Below are 19392 nucleotides of genomic sequence, written 5' to 3'. Positions count from 1 at the left end.
TCTCTAGATAATTTACCTATTTTTTCTCTATTTTTTTACCTCTTTTGTTTTCTCTATTTATTTACCTATTTTTTCTCTGTTTATTTAACTATTTTTTCCTTTAATTTATTTACCTATTTTTTATTTACCTTTTTTTCTTTGATTTATTTAGCTATTTATCCATATTTATACACCAATCTTTTCTCTAGATAATTTACCTATTTTTTCTCTCTTTATTTGCCTATTTTTTCTCTAAATTATTTACCAATTTTTGTCTATGTATTTACCTCCATTGTATTCTCTACTTCATTACCTATTTTTCACTATTTCTTTATCTATTTTTTTCTCTAATTTATTTGCCTATTTTTTTCTGTTTAGTTACCTATTTTTTCCTCTAATTTATTTACCTATTTTTTTATTTACCTTTTTTTCCTTGATTTATTTAGCTATTTTTCTCTATTTATACACCTATTTTTCTCTTATTTATTTACAAATTATTTCTCTGTTTATTTACCTATTTTTTCCTGTAATTTATTTATCTATTTTTTCCTCTAATTTATTTACCTGTTTTTTTATTTACGTTGTTTCCTTGATTTATTTAGCTATTTTTCTCTATTGATACACCTATTTTTCTCTAGTTTATTTACCTATTTTTATCTATTTATTTGCCTATTTTTATCTATTTATTTGCCTATTTTTTTCTCTATTTTATTTACCTATTTTTTATCTATTTATTTACCTATTTTTCTCTATTTATTTACCTCTTTTTTCTCTATTTATTTACCTATTTTTTCTCTATATATTTACCTATTTTTCTCTCTCATTTATTTAGGTATTTTTCTCTGTTTATTTACCAATTTTTTCCTCTAATTTATTTACCTATTTTTTTATTTACCTATTTTTGTTTGGTTTATTTACCTATTTATCTATATTTATACACCTATTTTTTCTCTACATAATTTACCTATTTTTTTCTCTATTTTTTTACCTCTTTTGTTTTCTCTATTTATTTACCTATTTTTTCTCTGTTTATTTAACTATTTTTTCCTTTAATTTATTTACCTATTTTTTATTTACCTTTTTTTCTTTGATTTATTTAGCTATTTATCCATATTTATACACCAATCTTTTCTCTAGATAATTTACCTATTTTTTCTCTCTTTATTTGCCTATTTTTTCTCTCTTTTATTTACCTACTTTTTCTATATTTATTTACCTATTTTTCTCTATTTATTTACCTCTTTTTCTCTATTTATTTACCTATTTTTTCTCTAGTTATTTACCTACTTTTTTCTCTAATTTATTTACCTATTTTTTCTCTAGTTTATTTGCCTATTTTTTTATTTGCCTTTTTTTGTTTGGTTTATTTACCTATTTTTTCTCAAGATAATTTACCTATTTTTTCTCAAGATAGTTTACCTATTTTTTCTCAAGATAATTTACCTATTTTTTCTCAAGATAATTTACCTATTTTTTCTCTATCTATTTGCCTATTTTTTCTCTAAATTATTTACCAATTTTTGTCTATGTATTTACCTCCATTGTATTCTCTACTTCATTACCTATTTTTCACTATTTCTTTATCTATTTTTTTCTCTAATTTATTTGCCTATTTTTTCTCTATTTATTTACCTATTTTTTCCTCTAATTTATTTACCTATTTTCCTCTATTTATTCACCTATTTTTTCTCTATTTATTTATCTATTTTTTCTCTATTTTATTTATCTATTTTTTATCTATTTATTCACCTACTTGTTCTCTATTTATTTATCTATTTGTTCTGTAGTTATTTACCTATTTCTTTCTCTCCTTTATTTACCTACTTTTTCTCTGTTTAGTTACCTATTTTTTCCTCTAATTTATTTACCTGTTTTTTTATTTACGTTGTTTCCTTGATTTATTTAGCTATTTTTCTCTATTGATACACCTATTTTTCTCTAGTTTATTTATCTATTTTTATCTATTTATTTGCCTATTTTTATCTATTTATTTGCCTATTTTTTTCTCTATTTTATTTACCTATTTTTTATCTATTTATTTACCTATTTTTCTCTATTTATTTACCTCTTCTTTCTCTATTTATTTACCTATTTTTTCTCTATATATTTACCTATTTTTCTCTCTCATTCATTTAGGTATTTTTCTCTGTTTATTTACCAATTTTTTCCTCTAATTTATTTCCCTATTTTTTTTATTTACCTATTTTTGTTTGGTTTATTTACCTATTTATCTATATTTATACACCTATTTTTTCTCTAGATAATTTACCTATTTTTTTCTCTATTTTTTTACCTCTTTTGTTTTCTCTATTTATTTACCTATTTTTTCTCTGTTTATTTAACTATTTTTTCCTTTAATTTATTTACCTATTTTTTATTTACCTTTTTTTCTTTGATTTATTTAGCTATTTATCCATATTTATACACCAATCTTTTCTCTAGATAATTTACCTATTTTTTCTCTCTTTATTTGCCTATTTTTTCTCTCTTTTATTTACCTACTTTTTCTATATTTATTTACCTATTTTTCTCTATTTATTTACCACTTTTTTCTCTATTTATTTACCTATTTTTTCTCTAGTTATTTACCTACTTTTTTCTCTAATTTATTTACCTATTTTTTCTCTAGTTTATTTGCCTATTTTTTTATTTGCCTTTTTTTGTTTGGTTTATTTACCTATTTTTTCTCAAGATAATTTACCTATTTTTTCTCAAGATTGTTTACCTATTTTTTCTCAAGATAATTTACCTATTTTTTCTCAAGATAATTTACCTATTTTTTCTCTATCTATTTGCCTATTTTTTCTCTAAATTATTTACCAATTTTTGTCTATGTATTTACATCCATTGTATTCTCTACTTCATTACCTATTTTTCACTATTTCTTTATCTATTTTTTTCTCTAATTTATTTGCCTATTTTTTTCTGTTTAGTTACCTATTTTTTCCTCTAATTTATTTACCTATTTTTTTATTTACCTTTTTTTCCTTGATTTATTTAGCTATTTTTCTCTATTTATACACCTATTTTTCTCTAATTTATTTACCAATTATTTCTCTGTTTATTTACCTATTTTTTCCTGTAATTTATTTTGTCTATTTTTTCCTCTAATTTATTTACCTATTTTTCTCTATTTATTCACCTATTTTTCCCTATTTATTTATCTATTTTTTTTCTCTATTTTATTTATCTATTTTTTATCTATTTATTCACCTACTTGTTCTCTATTTATTTATCTATTTCTTCTGTAGTTATTTACCTATTTCTTTCTCTCCTTTATTTACCTACTTTTTCTCTGTTTAGTTACATATTTTTTCCTCTAATTTATTTACCTATTTTTTTATTTACGTTGTTTCCTTGATTTATTTAGCTATTTTTCTCTATTGATACACCTATTTTTCTCTAGTTTATTTACCTATTTTTATCTATTTATTTGCTTATTTTTATCTATTTATTTGCCTATTTTTTCTCTATTTTATTTACCTATTTTTTCTCTCTTTATTTACCTATTTTTTCTCTATTTTATTTACCTACTTTTTCTATATTTATTTACCTATTTTTCTCTAGTTATTTTCCTACTTTTTTCTCTGTCTATTTACCAATTTTTTCCTCTAATTTATTTACCTATTTTTTTATTTACCTTTTTTTGTTTGGTTTATTTACCCATTTTTCTCTATTTATTTACCTATTTTTTCTCTAGATAATTTACCTATTTTTCTCTATTTATTTGCCTATTTTTTCTCTAATTCATTTACCTATTTTTTATCTATTTATTTACCTATTTTTCTCTATTTATTTACCTCTTTTTTCTCCATTTACTTACCTATTTTTTCTCTCTATATTTCCCTATTTTTTCTCTATTTATTTACCTCTTTAGTTTTCTCTATTTATTTACCTATTTTTCTCTAGTATTTACCTCTTTTTCAGTATTTATTTACCTCCTTTGTTTCCTCTACTTCATTACCTATTTTTCACTGTTTATTTACCCATTTTTTCCTATAATTTATTTACCTATTTTTTTATTTACCTTTTTTTGTTTGGTTCATTTACCCATTTTTCTCTATTTATTTACCTATTTTTTCTCTAGATAATTTACCTATTTTTCTCTATTTATTTGCCTATTTTTTCTCTAAATTATTTACCTATATTTGTCTATGTATTTACCTATTTTCTGTTTTTATTTACCTGCATTGTATTCTCTACTTCATTACCTATTTTTCACTATTTCTTTATCTATTTTTTTCTCTAATTTATTTGCCTATTTTTTGTCTGTTTAGTTACCTATTTTTTCCTCTAATTTATTTACCTATTTTTTTATTTACCTTTTTTTCCTTGATTTATTTAGCTATTTTTCTCTATTTATACACCTATTTTTCTCTTATTTATTTACCAATTATTTCTCTGTTTATTTACCTATTTTTTCCTGTAATTTATTTATCTATTTTTTCCTCTAATTTATTTACCTATTTTTCTCTATTTATTCACCTATTTTTTCTCTATTTATTTATCTATTTTTTTCTCTATTTTATTTATCTATTTTTTATCTATTTATTCACCTACTTGTTCTCTATTTATTTACCTCTTTTTTCTCTATTTATTTACCTATTTTTTCTCTATATATTTACCTATTTTTCTCTCTCATTTATTTAGGTATTTTTTCTCTGTTTATTTACCAATTTTTTCCTCTAATTTATTTACCTATTTTTTTATTTACCTATTTTTGTTTGGTTTATTTACCTATTTATCTATATTTATACACCTATTTTTTCTCTAGATAATTTACCTATTTTTTTCTCTATTTTTTTACCTCTTTTGTTTTCTCTATTTATTTACCTATTTTTTCTCTGTTTATTTAACTATTTTTTCCTTTAATTTATTTACCTATTTTTTATTTACCTTTTTTTCTTTGATTTATTTAGCTATTTATCCATATTTATACACCAATCTTTTCTCTAGATAATTTACCTATTTTTTCTCTCTTTATTTGCCTATTTTTTCTCTAAATTATTTACCAATTTTTGTCTATGTATTTACCTCCATTGTATTCTCTACTTCATTACCTATTTTTCACTATTTCTTTATCTATTTTTTTCTCTAATTTATTTGCCTATTTTTTTCTGTTTAGTTACCTATTTTTTCCTCTAATTTATTTACCTATTTTTTTATTTACCTTTTTTTCCTTGATTTATTTAGCTATTTTTCTCTATTTATACACCTATTTTTCTCTTATTTATTTACAAATTATTTCTCTGTTTATTTACCTATTTTTTCCTGTAATTTATTTATCTATTTTTTCCTCTAATTTATTTACCTGTTTTTTTATTTACGTTGTTTCCTTGATTTATTTAGCTATTTTTCTCTATTGATACACCTATTTTTCTCTAGTTTATTTACCTATTTTTATCTATTTATTTGCCTATTTTTATCTATTTATTTGCCTATTTTTTTCTCTATTTTATTTACCTATTTTTTATCTATTTATTTACCTATTTTTCTCTATTTATTTACCTCTTTTTTCTCTATTTATTTACCTATTTTTTCTCTATATATTTACCTATTTTTCTCTCTCATTTATTTAGGTATTTTTTCTCTGTTTATTTACCAATTTTTTCCTCTAATTTATTTACCTATTTTTTTATTTACCTATTTTTGTTTGGTTTATTTACCTATTTATCTATATTTATACACCTATTTTTTCTCTAGATAATTTACCTATTTTTTTCTCTATTTTTTTACCTCTTTTGTTTTCTCTATTTATTTACCTATTTTTTCTCTGTTTATTTAACTATTTTTTCCTTTAATTTATTTACCTATTTTTTATTTACCTTTTTTTCTTTGATTTATTTAGCTATTTATCCATATTTATACACCAATCTTTTCTCTAGATAATTTACCTATTTTTTCTCTCTTTATTTGCCTATTTTTTCTCTATTTTATTTACCTACTTTTTCTATATTTATTTACCTATTTTTTCTCAAGATAATTTACCTATTTTTTCTCAAGATAATTTACCTATTTTTTCTCTATCTATTTGCCTATTTTTTCTCTAAATTATTTACCAATTTTTGTCTATGTATTTACCTCCATTGTATTCTCTACTTCATTACCTATTTTTCACTATTTCTTTATCTATTTTTTTCTCTAATTTATTTGCCTATTTTTTTTCTGTTTAGTTACCTATTTTTTCCTCTAATTTATTTACCTATTTTTTTATTTACCTTTTTTTCCTTGATTTATTTAGCTATTTTTCTCTATTTATACACCTATTTTTCTCTAATTTATTTACCAATTATTTCTCTGTTTATTTACCTATTTTTTCCTGTAATTTATTTTGTCTATTTTTTCCTCTAATTTATTTACCTATTTTCCTCTATTTATTCACCTATTTTTCTCTATTTATTTATCTATTTTTTTCTCTAATTTATTTACCTATTTTTTCTCTAGTTTATTTACCTATTTTTGTCTATTTATTTGCCAATTTTTTTCTCTATTTTATTTACCTATTTTTTTATCTATTTATTCACCTACTTTTTCTCTATTTATTTATCTATTTGTTCTGTAGTTATTTACCTATTTCTTTCTCTCATTTATTTACCTACTTTTTCTCTGTTTAGTTACCTATTTTTTCCTCTAATTTATTTACCTATTTTTTTATATACCTTTTTTTCCTTGATTTATTTAGCTATTTTTCTCTATTTATACACCTATTTTTCTCTAATTTATTTACCAATTATTTCTCTGTTTATTTACCTATTTTTTCCTGTAATTTATTTTGTCTATTTTTTCCTCTAATTTATTTACCTATTTTTCTCTATTTATTCACCTATTTTTCCCTATTTATTTATCTATTTTTTTTCTCTATTTTATTTATCTATTTTTTATCTATTTATTCACCTACTTGTTCTCTATTTATTTATCTATTTCTTCTGTAGTTATTTACCTATTTCTTTCTCTCCTTTATTTACCTACTTTTTCTCTGTTTAGTTACATATTTTTTCCTCTAATTTATTTACCTATTTTTTTATTTACGTTGTTTCCTTGATTTATTTAGCTATTTTTCTCTATTGATACACCTATTTTTCTCTAGTTTATTTACCTATTTTTATCTATTTATTTGCTTATTTTTATCTATTTATTTGCCTATTTTTTCTCTATTTTATTTACCTATTTTTTCTCTCTTTATTTACCTATTTTTTCTCTATTTTATTTACCTACTTTTTCTATATTTATTTACCTATTTTTCTCTAGTTATTTTCCTACTTTTTTCTCTGTCTATTTACCAATTTTTTCCTCTAATTTATTTACCTATTTTTTTATTTACCTTTTTTTGTTTGGTTTATTTACCCATTTTTCTCTATTTATTTACCTATTTTTTCTCTAGATAATTTACCTATTTTTCTCTATTTATTTGCCTATTTTTTCTCTAATTCATTTACCTATTTTTTATCTATTTATTTACCTATTTTTCTCTATTTATTTACCTCTTTTTTCTCCATTTACTTACCTATTTTTTCTCTCTATATTTCCCTATTTTTTCTCTATTTATTTACCTCTTTAGTTTTCTCTATTTATTTACCTATTTTTCTCTAGTATTTACCTCTTTTTCAGTATTTATTTACCTCCTTTGTTTCCTCTACTTCATTACCTATTTTTCACTGTTTATTTACCCATTTTTTCCTATAATTTATTTACCTATTTTTTTATTTACCTTTTTTTGTTTGGTTCATTAACCCATTTTTCTCTATTTATTTACCTATTTTTTCTCTAGATAATTTACCTATTTTTCTCTATTTATTTGCCTATTTTTTCTCTAAATTATTTACCTATATTTGTCTATGTATTTACCTATTTTCTGTTTTTATTTACCTGCATTGTATTCTCTACTTCATTACCTATTTTTCACTATTTCTTTATCTATTTTTTTCTCTAATTTATTTGCCTATTTTTTGTCTGTTTAGTTACCTATTTTTTCCTCTAATTTATTTACCTATTTTTTTATTTACCTTTTTTTCCTTGATTTATTTAGCTATTTTTCTCTATTTATACACCTATTTTTCTCTTATTTATTTACCAATTATTTCTCTGTTTATTTACCTATTTTTTCCTGTAATTTATTTATCTATTTTTTCCTCTAATTTATTTACCTATTTTTCTCTATTTATTCACCTATTTTTTCTCTATTTATTTATCTATTTTTTTCTCTATTTTATTTATCTATTTTTTATCTATTTATTCACCTACTTGTTCTCTATTTATTTACCTCTTTTTTCTCTATTTATTTACCTATTTTTTCTCTATATATTTACCTATTTTTCTCTCTCATTTATTTAGGTATTTTTTCTCTGTTTATTTACCAATTTTTTCCTCTAATTTATTTACCTATTTTTTTATTTACCTATTTTTGTTTGGTTTATTTACCTATTTATCTATATTTATACACCTATTTTTTCTCTAGATAATTTACCTATTTTTTTCTCTATTTTTTTACCTCTTTTGTTTTCTCTATTTATTTACCTATTTTTTCTCTGTTTATTTAACTATTTTTTCCTTTAATTTATTTACCTATTTTTTATTTACCTTTTTTTCTTTGATTTATTTAGCTATTTATCCATATTTATACACCAATCTTTTCTCTAGATAATTTACCTATTTTTTCTCTCTTTATTTGCCTATTTTTTCTCTAAATTATTTACCAATTTTTGTCTATGTATTTACCTCCATTGTATTCTCTACTTCATTACCTATTTTTCACTATTTCTTTATCTATTTTTTTCTCTAATTTATTTGCCTATTTTTTTCTGTTTAGTTACCTATTTTTTCCTCTAATTTATTTACCTATTTTTTTATTTACCTTTTTTTCCTTGATTTATTTAGCTATTTTTCTCTATTTATACACCTATTTTTCTCTTATTTATTTACAAATTATTTCTCTGTTTATTTACCTATTTTTTCCTGTAATTTATTTATCTATTTTTTCCTCTAATTTATTTACCTGTTTTTTTATTTACGTTGTTTCCTTGATTTATTTAGCTATTTTTCTCTATTGATACACCTATTTTTCTCTAGTTTATTTACCTATTTTTATCTATTTATTTGCCTATTTTTATCTATTTATTTGCCTATTTTTTTCTCTATTTTATTTACCTATTTTTTATCTATTTATTTACCTATTTTTCTCTATTTATTTTCCTCTTTTTTCTCTATTTATTTACCTATTTTTTCTCTATATATTTACCTATTTTTCTCTCTCATTTATTTAGGTATTTTTTCTCTGTTTATTTACCAATTTTTTCCTCTAATTTATTTACCTATTTTTTTATTTACCTATTTTTGTTTGGTTTATTTACCTATTTATCTATATTTATACACCTATTTTTTCTCTAGATAATTTACCTATTTTTTTCTCTATTTTTTTACCTCTTTTGTTTTCTCTATTTATTTACCTATTTTTTCTCTGTTTATTTAACTATTTTTTCCTTTAATTTATTTACCTATTTTTTATTTACCTTTTTTTCTTTGATTTATTTAGCTATTTATCCATATTTATACACCAATCTTTTCTCTAGATAATTTACCTATTTTTTCTCTCTTTATTTGCCTATTTTTTCTCTATTTTATTTACCTACTTTTTCTATATTTATTTACCTATTTTTTCTCAAGATAATTTACCTATTTTTTCTCAAGATAATTTACCTATTTTTTCTCTATCTATTTGCCTATTTTTTCTCTAAATTATTTACCAATTTTTGTCTATGTATTTACCTCCATTGTATTCTCTACTTCATTACCTATTTTTCACTATTTCTTTATCTATTTTTTTCTCTAATTTATTTGCCTATTTTTTTTCTGTTTAGTTACCTATTTTTTCCTCTAATTTATTTACCTATTTTTTTATTTACCTTTTTTTCCTTGATTTATTTAGCTATTTTTCTCTATTTATACACCTATTTTTCTCTAATTTATTTACCAATTATTTCTCTGTTTATTTACCTATTTTTTCCTGTAATTTATTTTGTCTATTTTTTCCTCTAATTTATTTACCTATTTTCCTCTATTTATTCACCTATTTTTCTCTATTTATTTATCTATTTTTTTCTCTAATTTATTTACCTATTTTTTCTCTAGTTTATTTACCTATTTTTGTCTATTTATTTGCCAATTTTTTTCTCTATTTTATTTACCTATTTTTTTATCTATTTATTCACCTACTTTTTCTCTATTTATTTATCTATTTGTTCTGTAGTTATTTACCTATTTCTTTCTCTCATTTATTTACCTACTTTTTCTCTGTTTAGTTACCTATTTTTTCCTCTAATTTATTTACCTATTTTTTTATATACCTTGTTTCCTTGATTTATTTAGCTATTTTTCTCTATTGATACACCTATTTTTCTCTAGTTTATTTACCTATTTTTATCTATTTATTTGCCCATTTTTTCTCTACTTTATTTACCTATTTTTATCTATTTATTTGCCTATTTTTGTCTATTTATTTACCTATATTTTCTCTATATAATTTACCTATTTTTTCTCTCTTTATTTACCTATTTTTTCTCTATTTTATTTACCTACTTTTTCTATATTTATTTACCTATTTTTCTCTAGTTATTTACCTACTTTTTTCTCTAATTTATTTACCTATTTTTTCCAATAATTTATTTACCTATTTTTTTTATTTACCTTTTTTCTTTCATTTATTTAGCTATTTTTCTCTATTTATACACCTATTTTTTTCAGTTTATTTACATATTTTTCTCTATTTATTCACTTATTTTTCTCTATTTATGTATCTATTTTTTTCTCTAATTTATTTACCTATTTTTTCTCTAGTTTATGTACCTATTTTATCTATTTATTTGCCTATTTTTTCTCTATTTTATTTACCTATTTTTTTATTTACCTTTTTTCTTTCATTTATTTAGCTATTTTTCTCTATTTATACACCTACTTTTTCTCTAGTTTATTTACCTATTTTTCTCTATTTATTCACCTTTTTTCTCTATTTATTTATCTATTTTTTCTCTAATTTAATTACCTATTTTTTCTCTAGTTTATTTACCTATTTTTATCTATTTATTTGCCTATTTTTTCTCTATTTTATTTTCCTATTTTTTTATCTATTTATTTACCTACTTTTTCTCTATTTATTTATCTATTTTTTCTCTAGTTATTTACCTATTTCTTTCTCTCATTTATTTACCTATTTTTTCTCTGTTTAGTTACCTATTTTTTCCTTTAATTTATTTACCTATTTTTTATTTTCCTTTTTTTCTTTGATTTATTTAGCTATTTATCTATATTTATACACCTATTTTTTCTCTAGATAATTTACCTATTTTCTTCTCTATTTTTTTACCTCCTTTGTTTTCTCTATTTATTTACCTATTTTTCTCTATTTATTTACCTCTTTCTTCTCTATTTATTAACCTATTTTTTCTGTATATATTTACCTATTTTTCTCTCTCATTTATTTACGTATTTTTTCTCTGTTTATTTACAAATTTTTTCCTCTAATTTATTTACCTATTTTTTTATTTACCTTTTTTTGTTTGGTTTATTTACCCATTTTTCTCTATTTATTTACCTATTTTTTCTCTAGATAATTTACCTATTTTTCTCTATTTATTTGCCTATTTTTTCTCTATTTCATTTACCTATTTTTATCTATTTATTTACCTATTTTTCTCTATTTATTTACCTCTTTTTTCTCCATTTACTTACCTATTTTTTCACTCTATATTTCCCTATTTTTTCTCTATTTATTTACCTCTTTAGTTTTCTCTATTTATTTACCTATTTTTCTCTAGTATTTACCTCTTTTTCAGTATTTATTTACCTCCTTTGTTTCCTCTACTTCATTACCTATTTTTCACTGTTTATTTACCCATTTTTTCCTATAATTTATTTACCTATTTTTTTATTTACCTTTTTTTGTTTGGTTCATTTACCCATTTTTCTCTATTTATTTACCTATTTTTTCCTTAGATAATTTACCTATTTTTCAATATTTATTTGCCTATTTTTTCTCTGTTTATTTAACTATTTTTTCCTTTAATTTATTTACCTATTTTTTATTTACCTTTTTTTCTTTGATTTATTTAGCTATTTATCCATATTTATACACCAATCTTTTCTCTAGATAATTTACCTATTTTTTCTCTCTTTATTTGCCTATTTTTTCTCTAAATTATTTACCAATTTTTGTCTATGTATTTACCTCCATTGTATTCTCTACTTCATTACCTATTTTTCACTATTTCTTTATCTATTTTTTTCTCTAATTTATTTGCCTATTTTTTTCTGTTTAGTTACCTATTTTTTCCTCTAATTTATTTACCTATTTTTTTATTTACCTTTTTTTCCTTGATTTATTTAGCTATTTTTCTCTATTTATACACCTATTTTTCTCTTATTTATTTACAAATTATTTCTCTGTTTATTTACCTATTTTTTCCTGTAATTTATTTATCTATTTTTTCCTCTAATTTATTTACCTGTTTTTTTATTTACGTTGTTTCCTTGATTTATTTAGCTATTTTTCTCTATTGATACACCTATTTTTCTCTAGTTTATTTACCTATTTTTATCTATTTATTTGCCTATTTTTATCTATTTATTTGCCTATTTTTTTCTCTATTTTATTTACCTATTTTTTATCTGTTTATTTACCTATTTTTCTCTATTTATTTTCCTCTTTTTTCTCTATTTATTTACCTATTTTTTCTCTATATATTTACCTATTTTTCTCTCTCATTTATTTAGGTATTTTTTCTCTGTTTATTTACCAATTTTTTCCTCTAATTTATTTACCTATTTTTTTATTTACCTATTTTTGTTTGGTTTATTTACCTATTTATCTATATTTATACACCTATTTTTTCTCTAGATAATTTACCTATTTTTTTCTCTATTTTTTTACCTCTTTTGTTTTCTCTATTTATTTACCTATTTTTTCTCTGTTTATTTAACTATTTTTTCCTTTAATTTATTTACCTATTTTTTATTTACCTTTTTTTCTTTGATTTATTTAGCTATTTATCCATATTTATACACCAATCTTTTCTCTAGATAATTTACCTATTTTTTCTCTCTTTATTTGCCTATTTTTTCTCTATTTTATTTACCTACTTTTTCTATATTTATTTACCTATTTTTTCTCAAGATAATTTACCTATTTTTTCTCAAGATAATTTACCTATTTTTTCTCTATCTATTTGCCTATTTTTTCTCTAAATTATTTACCAATTTTTGTCTATGTATTTACCTCCATTGTATTCTCTACTTCATTACCTATTTTTCACTATTTCTTTATCTATTTTTTTCTCTAATTTATTTGCCTATTTTTTTTCTGTTTAGTTACCTATTTTTTCCTCTAATTTATTTACCTATTTTTTTATTTACCTTTTTTTCCTTGATTTATTTAGCTATTTTTCTCTATTTATACACCTATTTTTCTCTAATTTATTTACCAATTATTTCTCTGTTTATTTACCTATTTTTTCCTGTAATTTATTTTGTCTATTTTTTCCTCTAATTTATTTACCTATTTTCCTCTATTTATTCACCTATTTTTCTCTATTTATTTATCTATTTTTTTCTCTAATTTATTTACCTATTTTTTCTCTAGTTTATTTACCTATTTTTGTCTATTTATTTGCCAATTTTTTTCTCTATTTTATTTACCTATTTTTTTATCTATTTATTCACCTACTTTTTCTCTATTTATTTATCTATTTGTTCTGTAGTTATTTACCTATTTCTTTCTCTCATTTATTTACCTACTTTTTCTCTGTTTAGTTACCTATTTTTTCCTCTAATTTATTTACCTATTTTTTTATATACCTTGTTTCCTTGATTTATTTAGCTATTTTTCTCTATTGATACACCTATTTTTCTCTAGTTTATTTACCTATTTTTATCTATTTATTTGCCCATTTTTTCTCTACTTTATTTACCTATTTTTATCTATTTATTTGCCTATTTTTGTCTATTTATTTACCTATATTTTCTCTATATAATTTACCTATTTTTTCTCTCTTTATTTACCTATTTTTTCTCTATTTTATTTACCTACTTTTTCTATATTTATTTACCTATTTTTCTCTAGTTATTTACCTACTTTTTTCTCTAATTTATTTACCTATTTTTTCCAATAATTTATTTACCTATTTTTTTTATTTACCTTTTTTCTTTCATTTATTTAGCTATTTTTCTCTATTTATACACCTATTTTTTTTCAGTTTATTTACATATTTTTCTCTATTTATTCACTTATTTTTCTCTATTTATGTATCTATTTTTTTCTCTAATTTATTTACCTATTTTTTCTCTAGTTTATGTACCTATTTTATCTATTTATTTGCCTATTTTTTCTCTATTTTATTTACCTATTTTTTTATTTACCTTTTTTCTTTCATTTATTTAGCTATTTTTCTCTATTTATACACCTACTTTTTCTCTAGTTTATTTACCTATTTTTCTCTATTTATTCACCTTTTTTCTCTATTTATTTATCTATTTTTTTCTCTAATTTAATTACCTATTTTTTCTCTAGTTTATTTACCTATTTTTATCTATTTATTTGCCTATTTTTTCTCTATTTTATTTTCCTATTTTTTTATCTATTTATTTACCTACTTTTTCTCTATTTATTTATCTATTTTTTCTCCAGTTATTTACCTATTTCTTTCTCTCATTTATTTACCTATTTTTTCTCTGTTTAGTTACCTATTTTTTCCTTTAATTTATTTACCTATTTTTTATTTTCCTTTTTTTCTTTGATTTATTTAGCTATTTATCTATATTTATACACCTATTTTTTCTCTAGATAATTTACCTATTTTCTTCTCTATTTTTTTACCTCCTTTGTTTTCTCTATTTATTTACCTATTTTTCTCTATTTATTTACCTCTTTCTTCTCTATTTATTAACCTATTTTTTCTGTATATATTTACCTATTTTTCTCTCTCATTTATTTACGTATTTTTTCTCTGTTTATTTACAAATTTTTTCCTCTAATTTATTTACCTATTTTTTTATTTACCTTTTTTTGTTTGGTTCATTTACCCATTTTTCTCTATTTATTTACCTATTTTTTCTCTAGATAATTTACCTATTTTTTCTCTCTTTATTTGCCTATTTTTTCTCTAAATTATTTACCAATTTTTGTCTATGTATTTACCTCCATTGTATTCTCTACTTCATTACCTATTTTTCACTATTTCTTTATCTATTTTTTTCTCTAATTTATTTGCCTATTTTTTTCTGTTTAGTTACCTATTTTTTCCTCTAATTTATTTACCTATTTTTTTATTTACCTTTTTTTCCTTGATTTATTTAGCTATTTTTCTCTATTTATACACCTATTTTTCTCTTATTTATTTACAAATTATTTCTCTGTTTATTTACCTATTTTTTCCTGTAATTTATTTATCTATTTTTTCCTCTAATTTATTTACCTGTTTTTTTATTTACGTTGTTTCCTTGATTTATTTAGCTATTTTTCTCTATTGATACACCTATTTTTCTCTAGTTTATTTACCTATTTTTATCTATTTATTTGCCTATTTTTATCTATTTATTTGCCTATTTTTTTCTCTATTTTATTTACCTATTTTTTATCTATTTATTTACCTATTTTTCTCTATTTATTTTCCTCTTTTTTCTCTATTTATTTACCTATTTTTTCTCTATATATTTACCTATTTTTCTCTCTCATTTATTTAGGTATTTTTTCTCTGTTTATTTACCAATTTTTTCCTCTAATTTATTTACCTATTTTTTCATTTACCTATTTTTGTTTGGTTTATTTACCTATTTATCTATATTTATACACCTATTTTTTCTCTACATAATTTACCTATTTTTTTCTCTATTTTTTTACCTCTTTTGTTTTCTCTATTTATTTACCTATTTTTTCTCTGTTTATTTAACTATTTTTTCCTTTAATTTATTTACCTATTTTTTATTTACCTTTTTTTCTTTGATTTATTTAGCTATTTATCCATATTTATACACCAATCTTTTCTCTAGATAATTTACCTATTTTTTCTCTCTTTATTTGCCTATTTTTTCTCTCTTTTATTTACCTACTTTTTCTATATTTATTTACCTATTTTTCTCTATTTATTTACCTCTTTTTCTCTATTTATTTACCTATTTTTTCTCTAGTTATTTACCTACTTTTTTCTCTAATTTATTTACCTATTTTTTCTCTAGTTTATTTGCCTATTTTTTTATTTGCCTTTTTTTGTTTGGTTTATTTACCTATTTTTTCTCAAGATAATTTACCTATTTTTTCTCAAGATAGTTTACCTATTTTTTCTCAAGATAATTTACCTATTTTTTCTCAAGATAATTTACCTATTTTTTCTCTATCTATTTGCCTATTTTTTCTCTAAATTATTTACCAATTTTTGTCTATGTATTTACCTCCATTGTATTCTCTACTTCATTACCTATTTTTCACTATTTCTTTATCTATTTTTTTCTCTAATTTATTTGCCTATTTTTTCTCTATTTATTTACCTATTTTTTCCTCTAATTTATTTACCTATTTTCCTCTATTTATTCACCTATTTTTTCTCTATTTATTTATCTATTTTTTCTCTATTTTATTTATCTATTTTTTATCTATTTATTCACCTACTTGTTCTCTATTTATTTATCTATTTGTTCTGTAGTTATTTACCTATTTCTTTCTCTCCTTTATTTACCTACTTTTTCTCTGTTTAGTTACCTATTTTTTCCTCTAATTTATTTACCTGTTTTTTTATTTACGTTGTTTCCTTGATTTATTTAGCTATTTTTCTCTATTGATACACCTATTTTTCTCTAGTTTATTTATCTATTTTTATCTATTTATTTGCCTATTTTTATCTATTTATTTGCCTATTTTTTTCTCTATTTTATTTACCTATTTTTTATCTATTTATTTACCTATTTTTCTCTATTTATTTACCTCTTCTTTCTCTATTTATTTACCTATTTTTTCTCTATATATTTACCTATTTTTCTCTCTCATTCATTTAGGTATTTTTCTCTGTTTATTTACCAATTTTTTCCTCTAATTTATTTACCTATTTTTTTTATTTACCTATTTTTGTTTGGTTTATTTACCTATTTATCTATATTTATACACCTATTTTTTCTCTAGATAATTTACCTATTTTTTTCTCTATTTTTTTACCTCTTTTGTTTTCTCTATTTATTTACCTATTTTTTCTCTGTTTATTTAACTATTTTTTCCTTTAATTTATTTACCTATTTTTTATTTACCTTTTTTTCTTTGATTTATTTAGCTATTTATCCATATTTATACACCAATCTTTTCTCTAGATAATTTACCTATTTTTTCTCTCTTTATTTGCCTATTTTTTCTCTCTTTTATTTACCTACTTTTTCTATATTTATTTACCTATTTTTCTCTATTTATTTACCACTTTTTTCTCTATTTATTTACCTATTTTTTCTCTAGTTATTTACCTACTTTTTTCTCTAATTTATTTACCTATTTTTTCTCTAGTTTATTTGCCTATTTTTTTATTTGCCTTTTTTTGTTTGGTTTATTTACCTATTTTTTCTCAAGATAATTTACCTATTTTTTCTCAAGATTGTTTACCTATTTTTTCTCAAGATAATTTACCTATTTTTTCTCAAGATAATTTACCTATTTTTTCTCTATCTATTTGCCTATTTTTTCTCTAAATTATTTACCAATTTTTGTCTATGTATTTACATCCATTGTATTCTCTACTTCATTACCTATTTTTCACTATTTCTTTATCTATTTTTTTCTCTAATTTATTTGCCTATTTTTTTCTGTTTAGTTACCTATTTTTTCCTCTAATTTATTTACCTATTTTTTTATTTACCTTTTTTTCCTTGATTTATTTAGCTATTTTTCTCTATTTATACACCTATTTTTCTCTAATTTATTTACCAATTATTTCTCTGTTTATTTACCTATTTTTTCCTGTAATTTATTTTGTCTATTTTTTCCTCTAATTTATTTACCTATTTTTCTCTATTTATTCACCTATTTTTCCCTATTTATTTATCTATTTTTTTTCTCTATTTTATTTATCTATTTTTTATCTATTTATTCACCTACTTGTTCTCTATTTATTTATCTATTTCTTCTGTAGTTATTTACCTATTTCTTTCTCTCCTTTATTTACCTACTTTTTCTCTGTTTAGTTACATATTTTTTCCTCTAATTTATTTACCTATTTTTTTATTTACGTTGTTTCCTTGATTTATTTAGCTATTTTTCTCTATTGATACACCTATTTTTCTCTAGTTTATTTACCTATTTTTATCTATTTATTTGCTTATTTTTATCTATTTATTTGCCTATTTTTTCTCTATTTTATTTACCTATTTTTTCTCTCTTTATTTACCTATTTTTTCTCTATTTTATTTACCTACTTTTTCTATATTTATTTACCTATTTTTCTCTAGTTATTTTCCTACTTTTTTCTCTGTCTATTTACCAATTTTTTCCTCTAATTTATTTACCTATTTTTTTATTTACCTTTTTTTGTTTGGTTTATTTACCCATTTTTCTCTATTTATTTACCTATTTTTTCTCTAGATAATTTACCTATTTTTCTCTATTTATTTGCCTATTTTTTCTCTAATTCATTTACCTATTTTTTATCTATTTATTTACCTATTTTTCTCTATTTATTTACCTCTTTTTTCTCCATTTACTTACCTATTTTTTCTCTCTATATTTCCCTATTTTTTCTCTATTTATTTACCTCTTTAGTTTTCTCTATTTATTTACCTATTTTTCTCTAGTATTTACCTCTTTTTCAGTATTTATTTACCTCCTTTGTTTCCTCTACTTCATTACCTATTTTTCACTGTTTATTTACCCATTTTTTCCTATAATTTATTTACCTATTTTTTTATTTACCTTTTTTTGTTTGGTTCATTTACCCATTTTTCTCTATTTATTTACCTATTTTTTCTCTAGATAATTTACCTATTTTTCTCTATTTATTTGCCTATTTTTTCTCTAAATTATTTACCTATATTTGTCTATGTATTTACCTATTTTCTGTTTTTATTTACCTGCATTGTATTCTCTACTTCATTACCTATTTTTCACTATTTCTTTATCTATTTTTTTCTCTAATTTATTTGCCTATTTTTTGTCTGTTTAGTTACCTATTTTTTCCTCTAATTTATTTACCTATTTTTTTATTTACCTTTTTTTCCTTGATTTATTTAGCTATTTTTCTCTATTTATACACCTATTTTTCTCTTATTTATTTACCAATTATTTCTCTGTTTATTTACCTATTTTTTCCTGTAATTTATTTATCTATTTTTTCCTCTAATTTATTTACCTATTTTTCTCTATTTATTCACCTATTTTTTCTCTATTTATTTATCTATTTTTTT

The 19392-nt window shown here is 20.6% G+C and overlaps 2 long non-coding RNA genes across 2 annotated transcripts; both read right to left on the bottom strand.

Annotated features, from left to right (window-relative positions):
• On the bottom strand, window positions 1-8468 carry LOC143378191 (uncharacterized). Its single transcript, XR_013087764.1, has 3 exons — window positions 6575-8468; window positions 1612-3943; window positions 1-1311 (listed from the first exon to the last, which is right to left on the bottom strand). It is a non-coding gene; the product is annotated as an uncharacterized LOC143378191 (long non-coding RNA).
• A 34-nt stretch (window positions 8469-8502) lies between these two features.
• On the bottom strand, window positions 8503-19361 carry LOC143378192 (uncharacterized). The gene is made up of 3 exons (XR_013087765.1): window positions 16507-19361; window positions 10364-16206; window positions 8503-10089 (listed from the first exon to the last, which is right to left on the bottom strand). It is a non-coding gene; the product is annotated as an uncharacterized LOC143378192 (long non-coding RNA).
• Between the last annotated feature and the right edge of the window lie 31 nt (window positions 19362-19392).

Source organism: Andrena cerasifolii, unplaced genomic scaffold (assembly GCF_050908995.1).
Source record: "Andrena cerasifolii isolate SP2316 unplaced genomic scaffold, iyAndCera1_principal scaffold0957, whole genome shotgun sequence".
Taxonomy (NCBI): domain Eukaryota; kingdom Metazoa; phylum Arthropoda; class Insecta; order Hymenoptera; family Andrenidae; genus Andrena; species Andrena cerasifolii.
This window is presented reverse-complemented; position numbering and strand designations above follow the sequence as displayed.